The sequence below is a fragment of the Pelodiscus sinensis genome, chromosome 1 (assembly GCF_049634645.1).
Source record: "Pelodiscus sinensis isolate JC-2024 chromosome 1, ASM4963464v1, whole genome shotgun sequence".
In the NCBI taxonomy this organism is placed as follows: domain Eukaryota; kingdom Metazoa; phylum Chordata; order Testudines; family Trionychidae; genus Pelodiscus; species Pelodiscus sinensis.
Window position 1 is genome coordinate 285,581,721 of NC_134711.1, and position 16,487 is coordinate 285,598,207.

The window sequence follows — 16,487 nt, forward strand, 5'->3', positions numbered from 1 at the left end:
AATCACCTGTGAAGCTGTGTCTCTGCAGCTTAGAGGGAACACTGCCTGAGAGCAACACTCCTCCCGCAGGCAGCCCTCCAGCAATGATTTAAAGGGCCTGAGGCTCTGGCTGTAGCAGTGGCTGGAAGCTTTGGGTCTTTTTGTATTGCTGGGTCCTGGGATAGCTTCCCTCTTTGCTTCCCCTCCCCCCTTGGTGGTGGGCCTGGTCAGGAGCTCCTGAATTCTTATTTCACTTCTCACAGAGCTTGATCCAAAGATCAATGAAGTGAATGACAGACTTGGGTTAATTTCAGTGAGCTCTGGATCAGGCCCACAATGATTTCTCTGTGGCTTTGGGCAAGTCATTTAACTTCTGAGGTTCAGCTTCCCTAGCTGTTAAATTGACAATGAAAAGCCTGCATGCCTCACAGGGGTTTTGTGAGGATGCATTAGATATGTCTTTAAAGTACACAGAGGAAGAAAAACATTATATGAAAGCTAGCAGTTATTCTTATGGATTGCAGTGCTGCAAACATTTCCCAACCATGATATTTGCATAGATTTGACTGTGAACTAGGGTTTTGTAGCCAATCCCCCTGCAATTTCCAACAAAGAAATTCAGTGGACATGCCATATTTCACGAGTACAGCAATGACAAATAGGTGGTTTATATTTCTTTTCTAGTTGTCTTTATTTCACTAGACATTGTGAACAACTTGCAGATATATCAAGTTAATGATTTATTCACAAAATGGGGACCTGGCATTTCCTTTTCTTTTTGGAAGTTCTACTTTGGCTGGCCAGGACTAGACCAGGCTTGTTCAACAGATACACAGTGTCTCTTTCTCACATATGCTGCAGTATCTCTTTGGTCACAGTAACAGAAGGTTAGGTTTTGATATTCTGTTTCCTACTGGATTAAGGGTCACCCTACTGATCTGTCTATTATCAGACAGGATTTTATTCTTCTTCTGTTTAACATTTTGTTTTACTCCCACCAGTCAGATTACTAGAAATTAGACCTTTTCAATTAATGAATAATCAAGGACAGCATTATGGATATAATGAGTTCTTCAAAGTACTTCCACCTTACAGCATCTCCTCCGTCTTTCCTGGATTCAGTTTCAGCTAGATGGTCTTCCTATAGCGGTTGATCTTGAGTAGGCTCTTGGATAGTTTGATGGTGTTTGCAGCTAATGATAAGATGACAGCCACCACCTTCTAAAACTCCAGGGGTGAGGGGCTTGGGGCTGTAAATCGAGTGCCCAAGTTGATTCTGTGGGTGCAGATTGAAAGGGATGAATGAAGTGATCTAAGCCCTGTGTCACTTCTGCCATAGCTCTGATGGGATTCAGCACCATTGCAGAGGAGTCCAGCAATAAAAATTTCGAGCTATAACCCTTGAAGAGGGGCAGGAAGAGATCCTCTATTAGTGTTGCCAATGTGGTCTATTTCATATCCTAGCATGAAACCCATTTTGGCTAGGTCCGGGACACTACAGTGGAGATAGGATTGAACCTTACTGAGCTTCATGATTAGCTTATTCAGGCTTTAGAAGCAGACATACACACAATGGTAAAGAAAATAAGAAAGAACCTAGAACATGTATCTGTTTTAGCAGATGTATTTTGATACATAATTATCCAGATATTACAGTCATGAGCATACTACACATACACAAATTATACATATCACACATATATGGCTATTACACATCCAAAGGGCCAAGATCATTGTTTAGGGTTTTATTATTGTATATCTATGTAAAAAGGGGTATCGATAGTCATACAGAGATACAAATATTTGCTGAATAGTTGAAACTATAATAGTCAATACTAACAATGTAATATAAATATAACAATGTGAATTACAGAATTAGGATGATATATATTAAATACATCCATAACATTACTAAGTCAAGTTAAGAATGTGTAAACACATTGGCTATGTCTACATTGCGTTTTCTTGTGCAAGAACATATGCAAATGAGGTGTGGTGATGAATATAGTCGCACCTCATTTGCATACTTAATGAGCTGCCATTTTTTGTGCAAGTAGCTTTTGCGCAAGAAGAAGCAGTCCACACTGCTCCTTCTTGTGCAAAAACCCCTTGTTCAAGAGCCATTCTGCCGCTTATTTTCAGGCAGAGCAGTTCTTGAGGAAAAGCCACTGGCACAAAAACGGTGTCTCATTAAGTATGCAAATGAGACACATTGATATTCATCGCCGTGCCTCATTTGCATATGTTCTTGCGCAAGAAAGTGCAATGTAGACATAGCCATTATGTTTAACTTTGAACCCAAGTGAACGTTGTAGATAGGCATTGAATACTATCACGTCCGGGTCCACTTGCACAGTGTTGGTTTAGTAGGTGCCTGAACAGTAATATTTTCAGGTCCATGTTCAACCTATGGATAGCAAAACTAGAATAACTTCCTGATTCATCTAATAAGTGGTCTGCAAGACAGAACAATGAAAACTTTTGAAGAACAAACAGAAGACTTATATTAAAAACGGAGTTTAAAAAGAGAGAAGAGAAATGTTCTTCCCACACACTTAAAGCAGCTCTGAGAAGCTTGCTTTTTCACTGATATGCAAAGACAAAATCCAAACCTGTTAAATTTCGGCACTGAAAAAAGGAGCAGAAAGATTAAACCTTTCTGAAAGTACTTCTCTCTAAAATGATGCAATCCCTTTTGTTAGCGCAACTGCTGGGGTGTGAACAACTCAATTTTCTCATTTTGTGCTCCTTTCTGTCTTTTCCAGTGCTTGCTGTCCAAGAGGTCTTCAGCTCTGCCATGTTAAATTGTTGCTTTAATAACAGAGGCTCACAATTCTGCCATCTTTGATTCTGGGGGAAGTTCTCTCACATGCAACATTCTGCCACTTCTCTTCTGCTTGTTGTTACCATGCTGTGCTGAAGCCAGTTATGTATTTGCTTAATAAGGGCGTCTTAAGAATGTAACTGTGTTCTTCTGTTGTTAATACTCAGCCACCTGATATGACGTTTATTTGGCTTGCTCCTGCCAACTGCCTCTCTGGTATTATATGACAGCTGCTAAGATATATATTTGTTTAATTAATAAGAGCACTGATTTGTACCAACACTATTTTTTCTGTGTATATGCATGACTGGAGAGGTTCTTACCTTGAGTGAGTTTGTGCCTGCAGTACTTTGATATGCTGTCCTTGCATGCATGTCAGTGGTGAAAACAATTAAATAGCTTTTTCTGTTGTCCTAAAATGATGAGCAACCCAATTAGGGAAGAGGCGACTGATGCTCCCATCAATGGGAATGACAATTTTACATCTAGGAAAATATTCTACATTTGCTTTAGTAGAAAGAAAAAAACAAATATCCAGATCCAACAATTCAGTTGCCTAACAACATGCACTGTGAGGCTATGTCTACATGGTAGCATTATTCTGGAATAAATAGCATTTATGTCCATGTCTACACAGCAAGTAGTTATTTTGACATTATGTCAAAATAATGTTGAGCTGGAGGACTTCTTACTCCAACTCCTGTAACCCTCATTGTGTGAAGAGTAAGGGATGTCAGAGGAAGAATGCTCTCTCAGACTTCCTGCTGTGTAGACAGCACCAAAAGCCAAAATAAGCTACTGACATAGCTCAAGTTGCATAGCTTATTTCAGCTTTAGCCCTGCTGTGTAGACGTGCCCTGGGTTATTAGCAGGACTGAGGAAGCCGTTAGTATTAAATGCAATGGGACATGCACAGACGTCACCTCCCAACCTATGATACCACTACTTCAAAAAGCTCATTGCATTAATGCTTTTGCAATAAAAAAGGGGGTTGTTTCTCATAAGAAAGGAAGTTCTGGAACTAAGAAATCTGATAATACAATGCAGCTAATATTGTTGTTTATTCTGAAAATTAACACTGAATCAAATTCTGAAAGTGAAAAGTGGAGTTACCCTGGAAAAGGCAAGTCAAATGCTGTGTGCGCTGCGGCTCAAGTAACAACAGATATCAGCGGTGCAAGTCAGTGTGTGATAATGGTGGAGAATCTTAGATTCATTTCCTTTTAGCACTGAACTAGAAGCTTTATTAGAATAAGAAAAGCTGTATTATTCCTAAAGCTTTTTTGCAGCTATTTCACTGTAGGGCTCCTTCTCAAAACTCCCTCCTGTCGCCTTTCCTATAGTCTGACCTTGTCTCAGTCCCCAGTTTTCTATTTAAACAAGTCAACATGAAATTTACCACCACTTATAGATCCACTGGTTTCTATGCACCCACATCTTGCCCTCTTTTGGCTTTGAGGAGGGTTTTAACTCACTTGGATTATCAAACCCCAGGTGCAGTAGTAGGATTCTAATGAGAATGTTTAAGGCTTTTCTCAACAGGACTATCTCCATTCACTAACAAAAGGCTATGACTGCCCTTGAGTGATGTGGTAATTGTTGTAACCAGGTCACCTCATTCCAGGTTCTTGGTATGCAACTGTATTCTATTATAACAAAGCGGATTTTCCAATATATTTCCTCATCTAATTTTTAATTGATATGGGGTTTCCTGGTAAACTTCCAGAGGCATTCCAATTAATAGAGAAAAAAGCCTTATAACTCTTCAATTTGGTATCTCTCAGCCTCACATCCATAAAGCAGAACATCTCAGGAAAAAGATTTCTCTCTAAGGTTGGCCACACAGCTCTTATCTGTCAATGGATAATCAACTGTACTAGGCTTGCCTGGTGATTGACGTGGGACTTGCCCTATACTTCATCATGAGGTCTTTTCACTGTAAAATTCTCTTAGCAAACTGTACTTGCTCCACCAGTCAATTCCCCAATGGGAACTGGAAATAAAACGCCTTAAGCTTAGAATTTTATAGTTGGCAAATTGCAGCCCATTGTCAGTAACTACTATTTCTTCCAGTATTCTCAAATAAGAACAAATATCTTTTAACTTTTCTTTTAACAAACAGTCAATGGTTACCAGGCTTTTCTCCATCCAATACCAGGGCCATCTTTTTCTAAGGTAATTTGGGCAATGTTGGGGGTATGAGAGTTTCTAAGAATTGTGTCTTGTTCTGTGTCTTTGCAAATTCGTCTTCTTCTACTGTTCACAAAATACATCAAGCCTCACAAGCTTGAAACATGTACTCTCCAGGAAAGATGAGAAACTTATGAGTGCATGGCTGATCGTGGAAGAGACATTAGGTTATATGGTAGTTTTTGTTAATTGATTCTGTCTATATCCACTTTTGTCACTTGCAAAATACAAATGAAAATGGCACTTTAAAAAAAAATTAATTCTCAGTCTTGTAGAAACTCCACAACAAAGTGCAATCATCCCAAAGTTTTGGATACCTTTGCTGTATATTTCAAAACACAAAAACATCTGTTTTGGAAAGTAAAGATTTTAAACTGTATTAGCAAGAAGAGTTGAAACAAAAACCAAACAAACAAACCCAACAGGAGTATGGCTTTCTTCTTCACAATGCATAGTCAATGGTGACAACATTCTTAAAGCACTTCAGGAAGTGTCCTTGCTTGTATGACATGCTTAGCACAATGACTCAATCTTTCAGCTCAGGTGTTTCTGGAAGGTGAATGGCAAGAATGGAATGTGATTGCAATTGTCAAAAATATTGTGGATCTTTTCCTCTCAGGCATTTGACATCTTGTTTAACTGACATGAAAACAAAAAGCAGATCAAAACCCTCAGACTACCTATCTGATCCAGGATATGTCTATTTGCTGTAAAACTTTATTAAACATAAAACATTATGCGTGAGATTTTACTTAAAAACTCCCCGTAGCACAACTAAACTATCCTCTCTTCAATTGAATTTAGTTTCAGTAGGACCCTACAACAAATTACACTGGTCTACAATTTTTTAGAAGTTGTCTGCTTCAGAGATAAAATGTGCTATTTATTATGTATTTTGATGTGCTGAATTCAAATATGACAATTAAAACAACTGATTGGCTACTGTTTCCAAGATATTTAAGTTTTTACATTTTATGTCTATGTATATTGTGTAGATAATAGAGTTTTAATCATAAATTGTAAACCTAGGTCTTTTCATGTGTTTATGGTTGCTTTACATGATAATATTTCACCTGTCCTGTTTATGTAACACTTTAAAAATCAGCAAAAGGGTTATATAAATAAAATTTATTACGAAACAAAAGGCAAAAAACTATTATGTACATAGTTTAGTCCTATTCAGTGTCTACTCAGCGCTTCTTGGCTCGTCTCTTGTATTCATTAAATGGAGCATCTCTTGTCACTGTCCAGCAATAATCTGCAAGCATTGATGGGCTCCATTTGCCCTGATAGTGTTTCTCCATTGTTGCAATGTCCTGGTGAAATCGCTCGCTGTGCTCGTCGCTCACTGTTCCACAGTTTGGTGGAAAAAAATCTAGATGAGAGTGCAAAAAATGTATCTTTAGTGACATGTTGCAAACCAAGGCTTTTGTATGCCTTGAGGAGGTTTTCCACCAACAACCTGTAGTTGTCTGCCTTGTTGTTTCCGAGAAAATTTATTGCCACTAACTGGAAGGCTTTCCATGCCGTCTTTTCCTTGCCATGCAGTGCATGGTCAAATGCATCATCCCAAAGAAGTTCACGAATCTGAGGACCAACAAAGACACCTTCCTTTATCTTAGCTTCACTTAACCTTGGAAATTTTCCACTGAGGTACTTGAAAGCTGCTTGTGTTTTGTCCATGGCCTTGAAAAAGTTCTTCACCAGACCCAGCTTGATGCGTAAGGGTGGTAACAAAATCTTCCTTGATTCAACAAGTGGTGGATGCTGAACACTTCTCCCAGGCTCCAATGACGGTCGGAGTGGCCAATCTATCTTGATGTAGTGGGAATCTCTTGCACGACTATCCCATTCGCAGAGAAAGCAGCAGTACTTTGTGTATCCAGTCTGCAGACCAAGCAAGAGAGCAACAACCTTCAAATCGCCACAAAGCTGCCACTGATGTTGGTCATAGTTTATTCACCTCAAAAGTTGTTGCATTTTGTCATAGGTTTCCTTCATATGGACTGCATGACCAACTGGAATTGATGGCAAAACATTGCCATTATGGAGCAAAACAGCTTTAAGACTCGTTTTTGATGAATCAATGAACAGTCTCCACTCATCTGGATCGTGAACGATGTTGAGGGCTGCCATCACACCATCGATGTTGTTGCAGGCTACAAGATCACCTTCCATGAAGAAGAATGGGACAAGATCCTTTTGACGGTCACGGAACATGGAAACCCTAACATCACCTGCCAGGAGATTCCACTGCTGTAGTCTGGAGCCCAACAGCTCTGCCTTACCCTTGGGTAGTTCGAAATTCCTGACAAGGTCATTCAGTTCACCTTGTGTTACGAGGTGTGATTCAGAGGAGGAGGATGGGAGAAAATGTGGGTCCTGTGACATTGATGGTTCAGGACCAGAAGTTTCATCCTCTTCCTCTTCCTTGTCTGACTCAAGTGAGAATGATTCTGGTGCATCAGGAACCGGCAGTCCTTCTCCGTGGGGTACTGGGCGTATAGCTGATGGAATGTTTGGATAATGCACAGTCCACTTTTTCTTCTTTGACACACCTTTCCCAACTGGAGGCACCATGCAGAAGTAACAATTGCTGGTATGATCTGTTGGCTCTCTCCAAATCATTGGCATTGCAAAAGGCATAGATTTCCTTTTCCTGTTCAACCACTGGCGAAGATTTGTTGCACAAGTGTTGCAGCATATGCGTGGGGCCCACCTCTTGTCCTGATCTCCAATTTTGCAGCCAAAATAAAGGTGATAGGCTTTCTTAACCATAGTGGTTATACTGCACTTTTGTGATGCAAAAGTCACTTCACCACAAACATAACAGAAGTTATCTGCACTGTTCACACAAGTACGAGGCATCTCTGCTCACTTTGGCTAAACAGAAATGTGTCCCTTTGCAAAATCAAATACTGACAAATAAGAGAGCACGACACTATGATTTCTAGAGCTGATATAGGGCAATTTGTTCAGCGGAGTGATGTAAGCTTCGTTATGATTGCATCATCATTGACTTATAGGAATAACATGATGCAATTCATATCATGTATGACGCAATACCAGCTTCAGATTGCATCATTCATTGTTTTGCCTAAAAAGCAAGTACTGTCCAAACCCAGTCATAGATTTATTCATAGATCCAGTCAAAGATGTATTTTAGTAATTTCTGGTTTAAATTGAGATCCCTTCCCTTTATAACTCACTTATCCTCCGCCATTCCAAAGTCAAGGGTCGTATATACTGACCCAATAGCATATCTTGAAAACTAGAGCCAATCAACAATTTTAAGCATCATTTTCATTCTCAGTGACCCAGAATTAGTAAAGTTTGACTACATTTATTTAGTATTTTGGCTGTAGAGCAGTGTTATATATCTTCAACCTCTTTAAGACTGCAGGATGTGGCGTATATTTTGCATCCATTTCTTAAAGTTACACGTTACCACTTTTGAACCTTCTTGAACATTTTTACAAGAATAACACGTCAATAGCTTAAGTGTATATGAAGCACAAAAATGATAACTGCCCACACTTTGGATAAGAGGAGGTTTGACTAGCTGCAGGGTGATGCCACATTATGTCAAATGATCAAATTTACCAGTTTGCTAGATTAGCGGGGCTTTGATTCAAATCTTGTATCTCCCATGCTGCCTGAGAGAAGATATACATGTAACATGGCACAGGAAGAGCAAAAAAGCAACTGTCATGTAAAGTTCTTATTTAAACTCGGACATAACACTTTTAATTTCCACTTTCTTGCTACATAGTGCTGCCCAGTGGTGGCAATACAGCAACTGGATGCACAACTTGCAAATACTGACCTCTACACAGCACAGACTGATTCCATGGAAACTTGGCAGCAGGCTAGATAAATAATTTCTTTCCTGGTGTGCTGCCACCTCGTGTAGAACTCTACTGTAAAGCTCTTCCTATCCCCTCCATCTAGAAGAAGATTCAATGAAGTAGGCTGCTCCCACTCTGTTTCTTAAAGGAGATTTAAGCAGGTATAGACAAAGAAACCCAAAAAACTTTCCTTATCTGTGGTAAATAGAGAACTTCTTCAATATCCAATACTTTCAAGGGTTTCCCAATTTTTGCTAAAGATTCACCATGGATTTTTCTTCAACACCACATTTACCTAACGTTCAGGAGTACTGGAACAAGAAAAGTAAAGCTCCTGAACTTCAAGTCTTGAAACCCTGCAACTTCAACCATCTGTTGGTGAACAATGACATCCTTTCTCTCATGAAGCTCCTCCTACTTTACAATCCATGTGTAGTAAACCTTACGTCAACCAGTATTGGCTTAGCTCCTGACTCAAAATTCTCCATCAAGAATGGGATTCTCATTTTGGATCTATATGCACAATAGGGAACCATGCCTAGCAATACTATGGCTATTCCAGGATTTACCCCTGACTAGCAGATTCAGCTACTGGAAAAAGAAGAAGCTGCTCTTTCAATATTTCTGATGGCCAAAAGTACATTTGTATTGAGTCCTACATCGACTATTATGAGGTCTGAGCTCAAATGAAGCCATCATATACCAAACACTGTGCTAATTTCATTGCTAATTTAATCTCAGCCCCTGTTATCCAGCTCCATGGACTTTATTGTTGACCTCTTCAATTCTCCAGGATACATAGTGGCATTAGGTGTTGTTGACCTGTTTAAAAATATGTCTCATTTCATGCCATGACTTAAAATTCCTACTGTGGAAATAAGGGTGTGTCTAGACTACAGGGTTTTGTCGACAAAAGTGGACTTTTGTCGACAAAACTATACCTGTGTCTATATTAACGCTGAGTTCTGTTGACATAACGTCGACAGGACTCGGCAGTTTTGTTGACGGCGGTAAGCCTGGATACAGAGTTCTGTCGACAGAAGGCGTTATTGCATCTACACTGTCCTTTGCGTCTACACTCTCATGTCGACAAAGCGGTATGTTCCTGTCCCTGCTGCTACAGCTCCAGACATATTTAAACCCTGTTCTTGGTTCCTGGTTGTTGTCCCTAGCCCACTGATTAGGCCTGACTACTGCTGCTTCAACCATTAGGCATGACCATCCACTTCTCATTGTCTGACAAAATGTGAATTTAAGATGGAAAATGCAGCACTTGACGAAGGAGGAACCTACTACAGTTGTCAGTTTTTCACTGCTGACAGCTCCACATATAAGAAATTTGATTCAGACAGAAACCAACTGATCAGTTTTTCTCTGCAATCTGCTGCTTTTCCATATGCAAATCCTTGTTGTTGTGATTGCTGAAATCTACAAGGGTGAAAACTAAAAGGGGGGGGGGGGAGAGGAAACTATGGCAGAAAAAAAGCTGGAAGAAAAAAAAGGAGGCAATGGAAAAGAAGAGAAGATGAAAAAGAAACACAAAGGTAGAGGAGGCAAAGATAACTAAAAAAAGACGAAGAGGAGAAGCCAGTGCCTGGAAAGCTTTGTGATGTTTTTGGCAATGCATTCTGATATGTGTGTCTCTGTGTGTGTGTACTTTGCACTTTACAAAATGTACACTTACAAAAGCAATGTGCTTCTCCCTCTCCATGAGATATACTCACTGGAAGTTATAGAGTTAGCCAAAGATTCAATCTGAAACCAATAATAAAACTACAAAGTGAATACATAATCACACTTGAATTCTCATTCAAAACTCCAAATCCTATATTTAAAATAGGGAAGTAGATTAAATATAAAATTTAATATAAAACAGTGATTATAAGATGCAAAATGGATTTATTTATCTCCTGGCTTTCAGCAGTCTTTTTGGATTCACTGCACACTACTCCCAGAACAAATCTCTACCCATCTTTCTGCCAGCTGATTCCATTTCTCTGGTGTTGGCCTCCTCTCAGTCTTCACCTCCAAACTGATTCCATTTGGGGACTAGTCTTCCTGCTGGCTCATATTCAATATTTTGTTGTGTATCAGTCCCATTTTTAGCCACTTCCTCCATAAATCTTACTTGCACATCTTCCTTGCCTCTATTTTGCAGTTGATTTTCTCTGTTAAATATTTTGTAATATTGGGTATTAAAGATGCTATCTAAAAATAAAATCCTGTGGATCTGTTAGTTTTGCATAGCAGCAACCTCTCTCAACTTTAGTGTTGTTCTGCTAGTATTTTGCATGGTTTCCCCTTTTACAAACAAATGAGAATAACGTGAGCTGTTCAGCTTCCAGATGTTAGCATTGCCTTGTTTCACAGCTGGCAGAAATGTGGAATTAATCCTTTCCTTAATCTAAAGATATTTGGTTTGATGCTTTCTGAACCCACTCACTAACCAAAAGTTCTCTTGGCCACTCTATTGTTAATCAAAATCACTCAGACTTTGGACTGTATGAAATTTTTATATTGCAGTTATTAAGGCTGCCTCCATTACAGATGGACTGTGCTAACTTCTGTTTCAGTCTGTGAAACCCATTTTCTTTATATATCTGGAGTAGGAATACAAGGAGATTCCCCAGCTTTTAATATTCCCATTTTAGGGAGCTATATTGAGAGATTCAGTGGGGGAGAGAGGGAAAGTTCTCTTCCAGGCTTCAGCCACAAACTAACCTAAAAGTGGCAACTCCTCTCTGTAGATTGACCAGATCCTCATAATAATTCCTTCCTGCATTCTCTGCATGCAGAGACACCATCTGAAACAGGAATTCTCTGGGGGAAGTTCTATGCCTGAGTTATAAAGTACAGGCAGTCCCCGGGTTACGCGGATCCGACTTATGTCGGATCCATTCTTACAAACAGGGCTTTTCCCGCCCCAGAGGACGTGGGCAGCGGGACCGCCAGACGTGCTGCAGTCCCACCACCCAGGTCCTCCGCGGCTTTGCTCCGCGTCTCCCTGGTCTGCTGGGGGACCCCCCCCCAGCAGACCAGGGAGACGCGGAGCAAAGCCGTGGAGGATGCAGGCGGAGGGACCGCGGCGAGTTTCGGTCCCACCGCCCGCGTCTCCCTGGTCTGCTCGGGTGGGAGGGGACGCAGCTAGTGCGCCCCCCCCCCCAGCAGACCAGGCTTTTCTAGCGGACGCCTGGGGCAGAGCAGCTGGGGCGCTGCCATTTAGTCCCGCAGCGCCGAGGAGCGGCACTACTGGACCAACCCAGCAGCACCCCAGCTGCTGTGCCCCAGGCGTCCCCAAGTCAGCCGCTGCTGAAACTGACCAGCGGCTGACTACAGGAAGCCCGAAGCAGAGTTGCTTTGCCCCGGGCTTCCTAGAATCAGCCGCTGATCTGTTTCAGCAGCAGCTGACTTGGGGATGCCTGGGGTAGAGCAGCTGGGGTGCTGCCGGAGTGGTCCCCACAGCGCCGAGGTGCGGCACTGCGGGGACCTACCCGGCAGTGCCCCAGCTGCTCTGTCCCAGGCGTCCAGATTCAGCTGCTGTTGAAACTGATCAGTGGCTGATTCCAGGAAGCCCGGGGCAGAGAAACTCTGCCTCGGGCTTCCTGTAGTCAGCCGCTGGTCAGTTTCAGCAGTGGCTGAATCTAGACGCCAGTTCCGACTTACGTACAAATTCAACTTAAGAACAAACCTACAGTCCCTATCTTGTACGTAACCCGGGGACTGCCTGTAGTTCAGACTAGAAGATCATAGTGATCTCTTTTAACTTGAGACCTATGAATTTCTGCCTCCTCAGCAGTGGAACATGGTTGACATTGAAACCACCATTATTAGGTTCCAGAGCAGTGATGGGCAGTGACGGCTTGGGAGTAGTCTGCATGAGGGGTCCAGTGAGCCACAAGATTGAAATCAGGTATGCGCACTAACCATGACCAATGTTCCCTCCTAATCTTTTCCTGCCACCCGCCAAATTAATTTTGGTATATCGAGGCATCTCCTGTGTACTACTAGGAGAAATACAAACCTAGCTGTGGGCGCTCTGCTAAACAGCTAGGTGGCACTGGGTTCAGCAGGGTGGCACTGGGCTCTCTCCTGAGTGACCTCACAAGCATAGCTTAGAATGCCCTTAAAATGCTCTAACTCTAGTGGGCCTACAATTGAGTCTCGGTGTGCAGCTGGCAGATTGGCTGGCTACTCTGGTTTCTACATCCTCTGAAGACCCCCAGATGGTAGCTCAAGGGCTTTCTGCTAACTTTATGCTGCAGCAGCTGTGCCAAAGGAGTGGCACTGAGGTAAAAAATCTAATCCCAATTCTCTAATCTTCATGGTTTTTACAGAAAGCTTTCAAATTGTGACCCAAATGTAACTGGTGGAGCCATATCTGGCTGGCTGTCCAGATAACCTGAAATAATAACTCTGAGAAGTCTAAATTACCTTTATTCATTTCAGTTAGGGACAAGGACAGAGAACTGGGGATAAACAACTGGATCCCTGATGCCCCCCTTCTCCCCTCAAGAAAACCTCACAGCAGAAGAAAATCTAAGCTTTGATATTTAATAAAAAGCTGAAAATCTGCAGCGTAAAAGCCTCATCCAGGAATAGCACGTATGGAGATACACTTACCAACCCATCTGGACTGCAGCCTACAGCCCTTATGTGCACTAAAAAAACCTGTGTCAGCAACAGCAACTTCAGCAAGAGAACTAGAGATGCTAAAGAAAATGTTAATTTCAAAGTCAACCAAAAAATCCCTTAGAACTGTTATAGAAAAAGATTCTGCCTCATCGAGTAGTTTATTATGACAGCACACACAGCATTTATTGTACAACAAACACACAATTCATTTTATTCTTTACAAAGAAAACTAAAAAGCTGATAAATGCTTATAAGAGAAAGAAAGGATCTCTTTGAGACGGCTTCTGTTTAGATGACTCCAATGGTATTTAAAATGAAGACACTGTACTTGGTTACCTTTCAGAAAAAAAGGCACATTTTCACCTTAAAAAATCTTGAAATCGTTCCTGCAAAACAATAGTTAATTATTCAGCATAACAGAGGAAAGATCTGTCTTATTTGAAAAGAAATCAGAGGTCTTTTTAAGTGGACAACATACTATAGGAAGGAGAGTGAGATACTGTTTGTTCAAAATTAGTTTAACTTCTCTATCAATTAGGGCAGAATCTAGGCTTGCCTCTTTATATAATACCCATATTTTAATTTAGACTGACTCGGTACAAAATTGGAATCTTAGAATGTTTGCCGCTAGAAAAGTTCCTTTGCAATTTTTGGCATAGATCTATTTGTTAATATTTCAGAGCAGTAAACGAAAAGGAATAATAATTTCACACACACAACCTCCAAAAATCTCCCAGATCCTATCATTCAAAACTAAATTAGTCGTTCTTGCTGCTGGTAATTTACTATCAGAATTTTTAACATGTGACTTACTTTGACAGTGCTTTCAACAAAGATGAAGATTTATAAACACAGAGAAGCCATTTATTGCTTTAAGAAGAATCCTTTTTTTGCAAATTAAAGATGAAACTAAATGGTGTCAGAAAGGCTCCGTTTGAAATTATAATGCATCTTTCAATTTAAAGGGGAAAGTGTGTTTCTTCATGTCATTATTGTACTAGAAAATGTAATTCACATTAAATTTCTCCTTCTCCCTCTCACAAATGTAGAACAGAACGTTAATACAGAAAGGTCATGTCAGGACTTCTATTATAAATCTTTTTTGTCAGAAATTTATAACTCATCTATATAAATGTGTTCCAGACTCAACATTAACATTGAGGTCCCAGTTCAATGATATACAATAGCTTTAGCATTTTACCCAATAAAAACAACAAAAAATCTATTTTGCAGTTTTTAAAGAAGGGGTCAAATTAATTGGTGACTTTAAGATAAATTCCATATGTTTATTAAATGGGTGAGAAAATGTAGAAATAGCATAAACTGTACTTGTCTGGCATTCTCAGTGTATATGTATGGCTATTCAGACTTTAAAAAGACCTTTGACAAAGTCCCTCACAAGGGACTGCTAAAGAAACTTTGCAGTCACGGACTGAGAAGAAAAATACTGCCAAAAGAAATTGTCTAAGAGAAAACAAAGAGCAGTAATAAATGGTCAGTTCTTATCCTGGCAAATGTTTGCCAGGCAGTGTGCTGCTACAATATTTGGTGTACTGATTAATGATAATGAAAAGAGGGTGAGCAATGGGGTGGAAACATTTATAGGTGGCACAAAAATATTTAATTGTGATGCAAATAGGCAACATGATGACCAACAAAATTCCCTGCCACATGCATTAGTCACTTATACTGAATGATTTGAACTACTCATCTGCCTTCCTGGGTTCTAAATGAACAATATCCTCCTACATGAAGGACCTGAGCATCACTGAGCACAGTTCAATGAAGCCCTTTGCTCTATGTGAACCACTGGGTATGAAAAAAAAGCAGTGTGATGATCTAATCTGACCTCCTGTATAACACAGACTATAGAACTTTCTCAAAATAATTCCCAGAGCACACCTTCAGAAGAATATGCAGTCTTATTTTAAAAATTGCCAGTGCTCCAACACTATTGTGGTTACATTGTTCCAGTGGTGAAGTACTCTCAGGGTATGTCTACACTACCACCCTAGTTTGAACTAGGCATGGACTAGGTAGTTCGGACTAGGAAGCCTAGTGAAACGAGGAGTAACGGTAGTTCGGACTAGGACTACCTAGTCCGTGCCGCGTGTAGCCGCGCGGCACGGAGTCCGCACTTGCGGACATTTAAAAATGGCGGCGCCCGGCTTCAGGCAAATGAAGCCCGGGAAATTCAAATCACGGGCTTCATTTGCAACTCCGGTTGCCTACATTACCACCCTAGTTCGAACTAGGGTGGTAGTGTAGACATACCCTCACTGTTAAACATTTACACTGTTACTCCAATCTGAATGTGTCTAGACTCATCTTCCAGCCCTTGGATCCTGTTATACCCTATCTGGTAGAGGAAAAACCCATTATCAAATATTTGTGCCTGACGCAGGTACTTAAGGTATGTCTACACAGCAAAGTTATTTTGAAATAACTTTACTAGCATCTACATAAGCCAATCACTATTTTGAAATTAAATTGAAATAGCAGAGGGCTCATTTCGAAATTGGTAAACTTCATCCCATGCGGAATAGTGCCTATTTTGAAATTGCTATTTTGAAATAAGTACTGTGTAAACACGGAATTTGATGCCCTGGGCCACATCCTGGGAGGCGGGGTGGTCCGTGCCCCCTAGGTGGTCATTGACTCTGGGGCAGAGGGCCCTGATCAGGGCATGAAGGAGGAAGAGGAGGAGGAGGAGGGCCAGAAGCCACAGGAGTCTGGAGGGAGAGTGCTGTGCAGCCAGGACCCCCGAGCCATCCCGGCAAGCCTATTGCTGATGTCGTCCGAGGCCGGGGAGGCAACATGTGAGTGCCATCACTATCCCCTTATGCAGGGGCGGGAGGGTAGGGAAACCAGGGACTGCATGCGTGGGCCTTGCTGACCACGGATCATGCAGCAACCTGTGCATGTGCCGTGCCACCCATGGGCACGTGGCCCTACCTGGCTACCACACAGGAGCCTTGGCCTGTTACCCACATGAGTGTATGTATGAAGGCACT

The 16,487-nt window shown here is 41.2% G+C and overlaps 1 protein-coding gene across 21 annotated transcripts in view; it reads right to left on the reverse strand.

Annotated features, from left to right (window-relative positions):
• The window catches only part of ENOX1 (ecto-NOX disulfide-thiol exchanger 1), a 562,199-nt gene that overhangs the window by 157,091 nt on the left and 388,621 nt on the right, over positions 1-16,487 (reverse strand). The gene's annotated exons all lie outside the window — the stretch shown is intronic.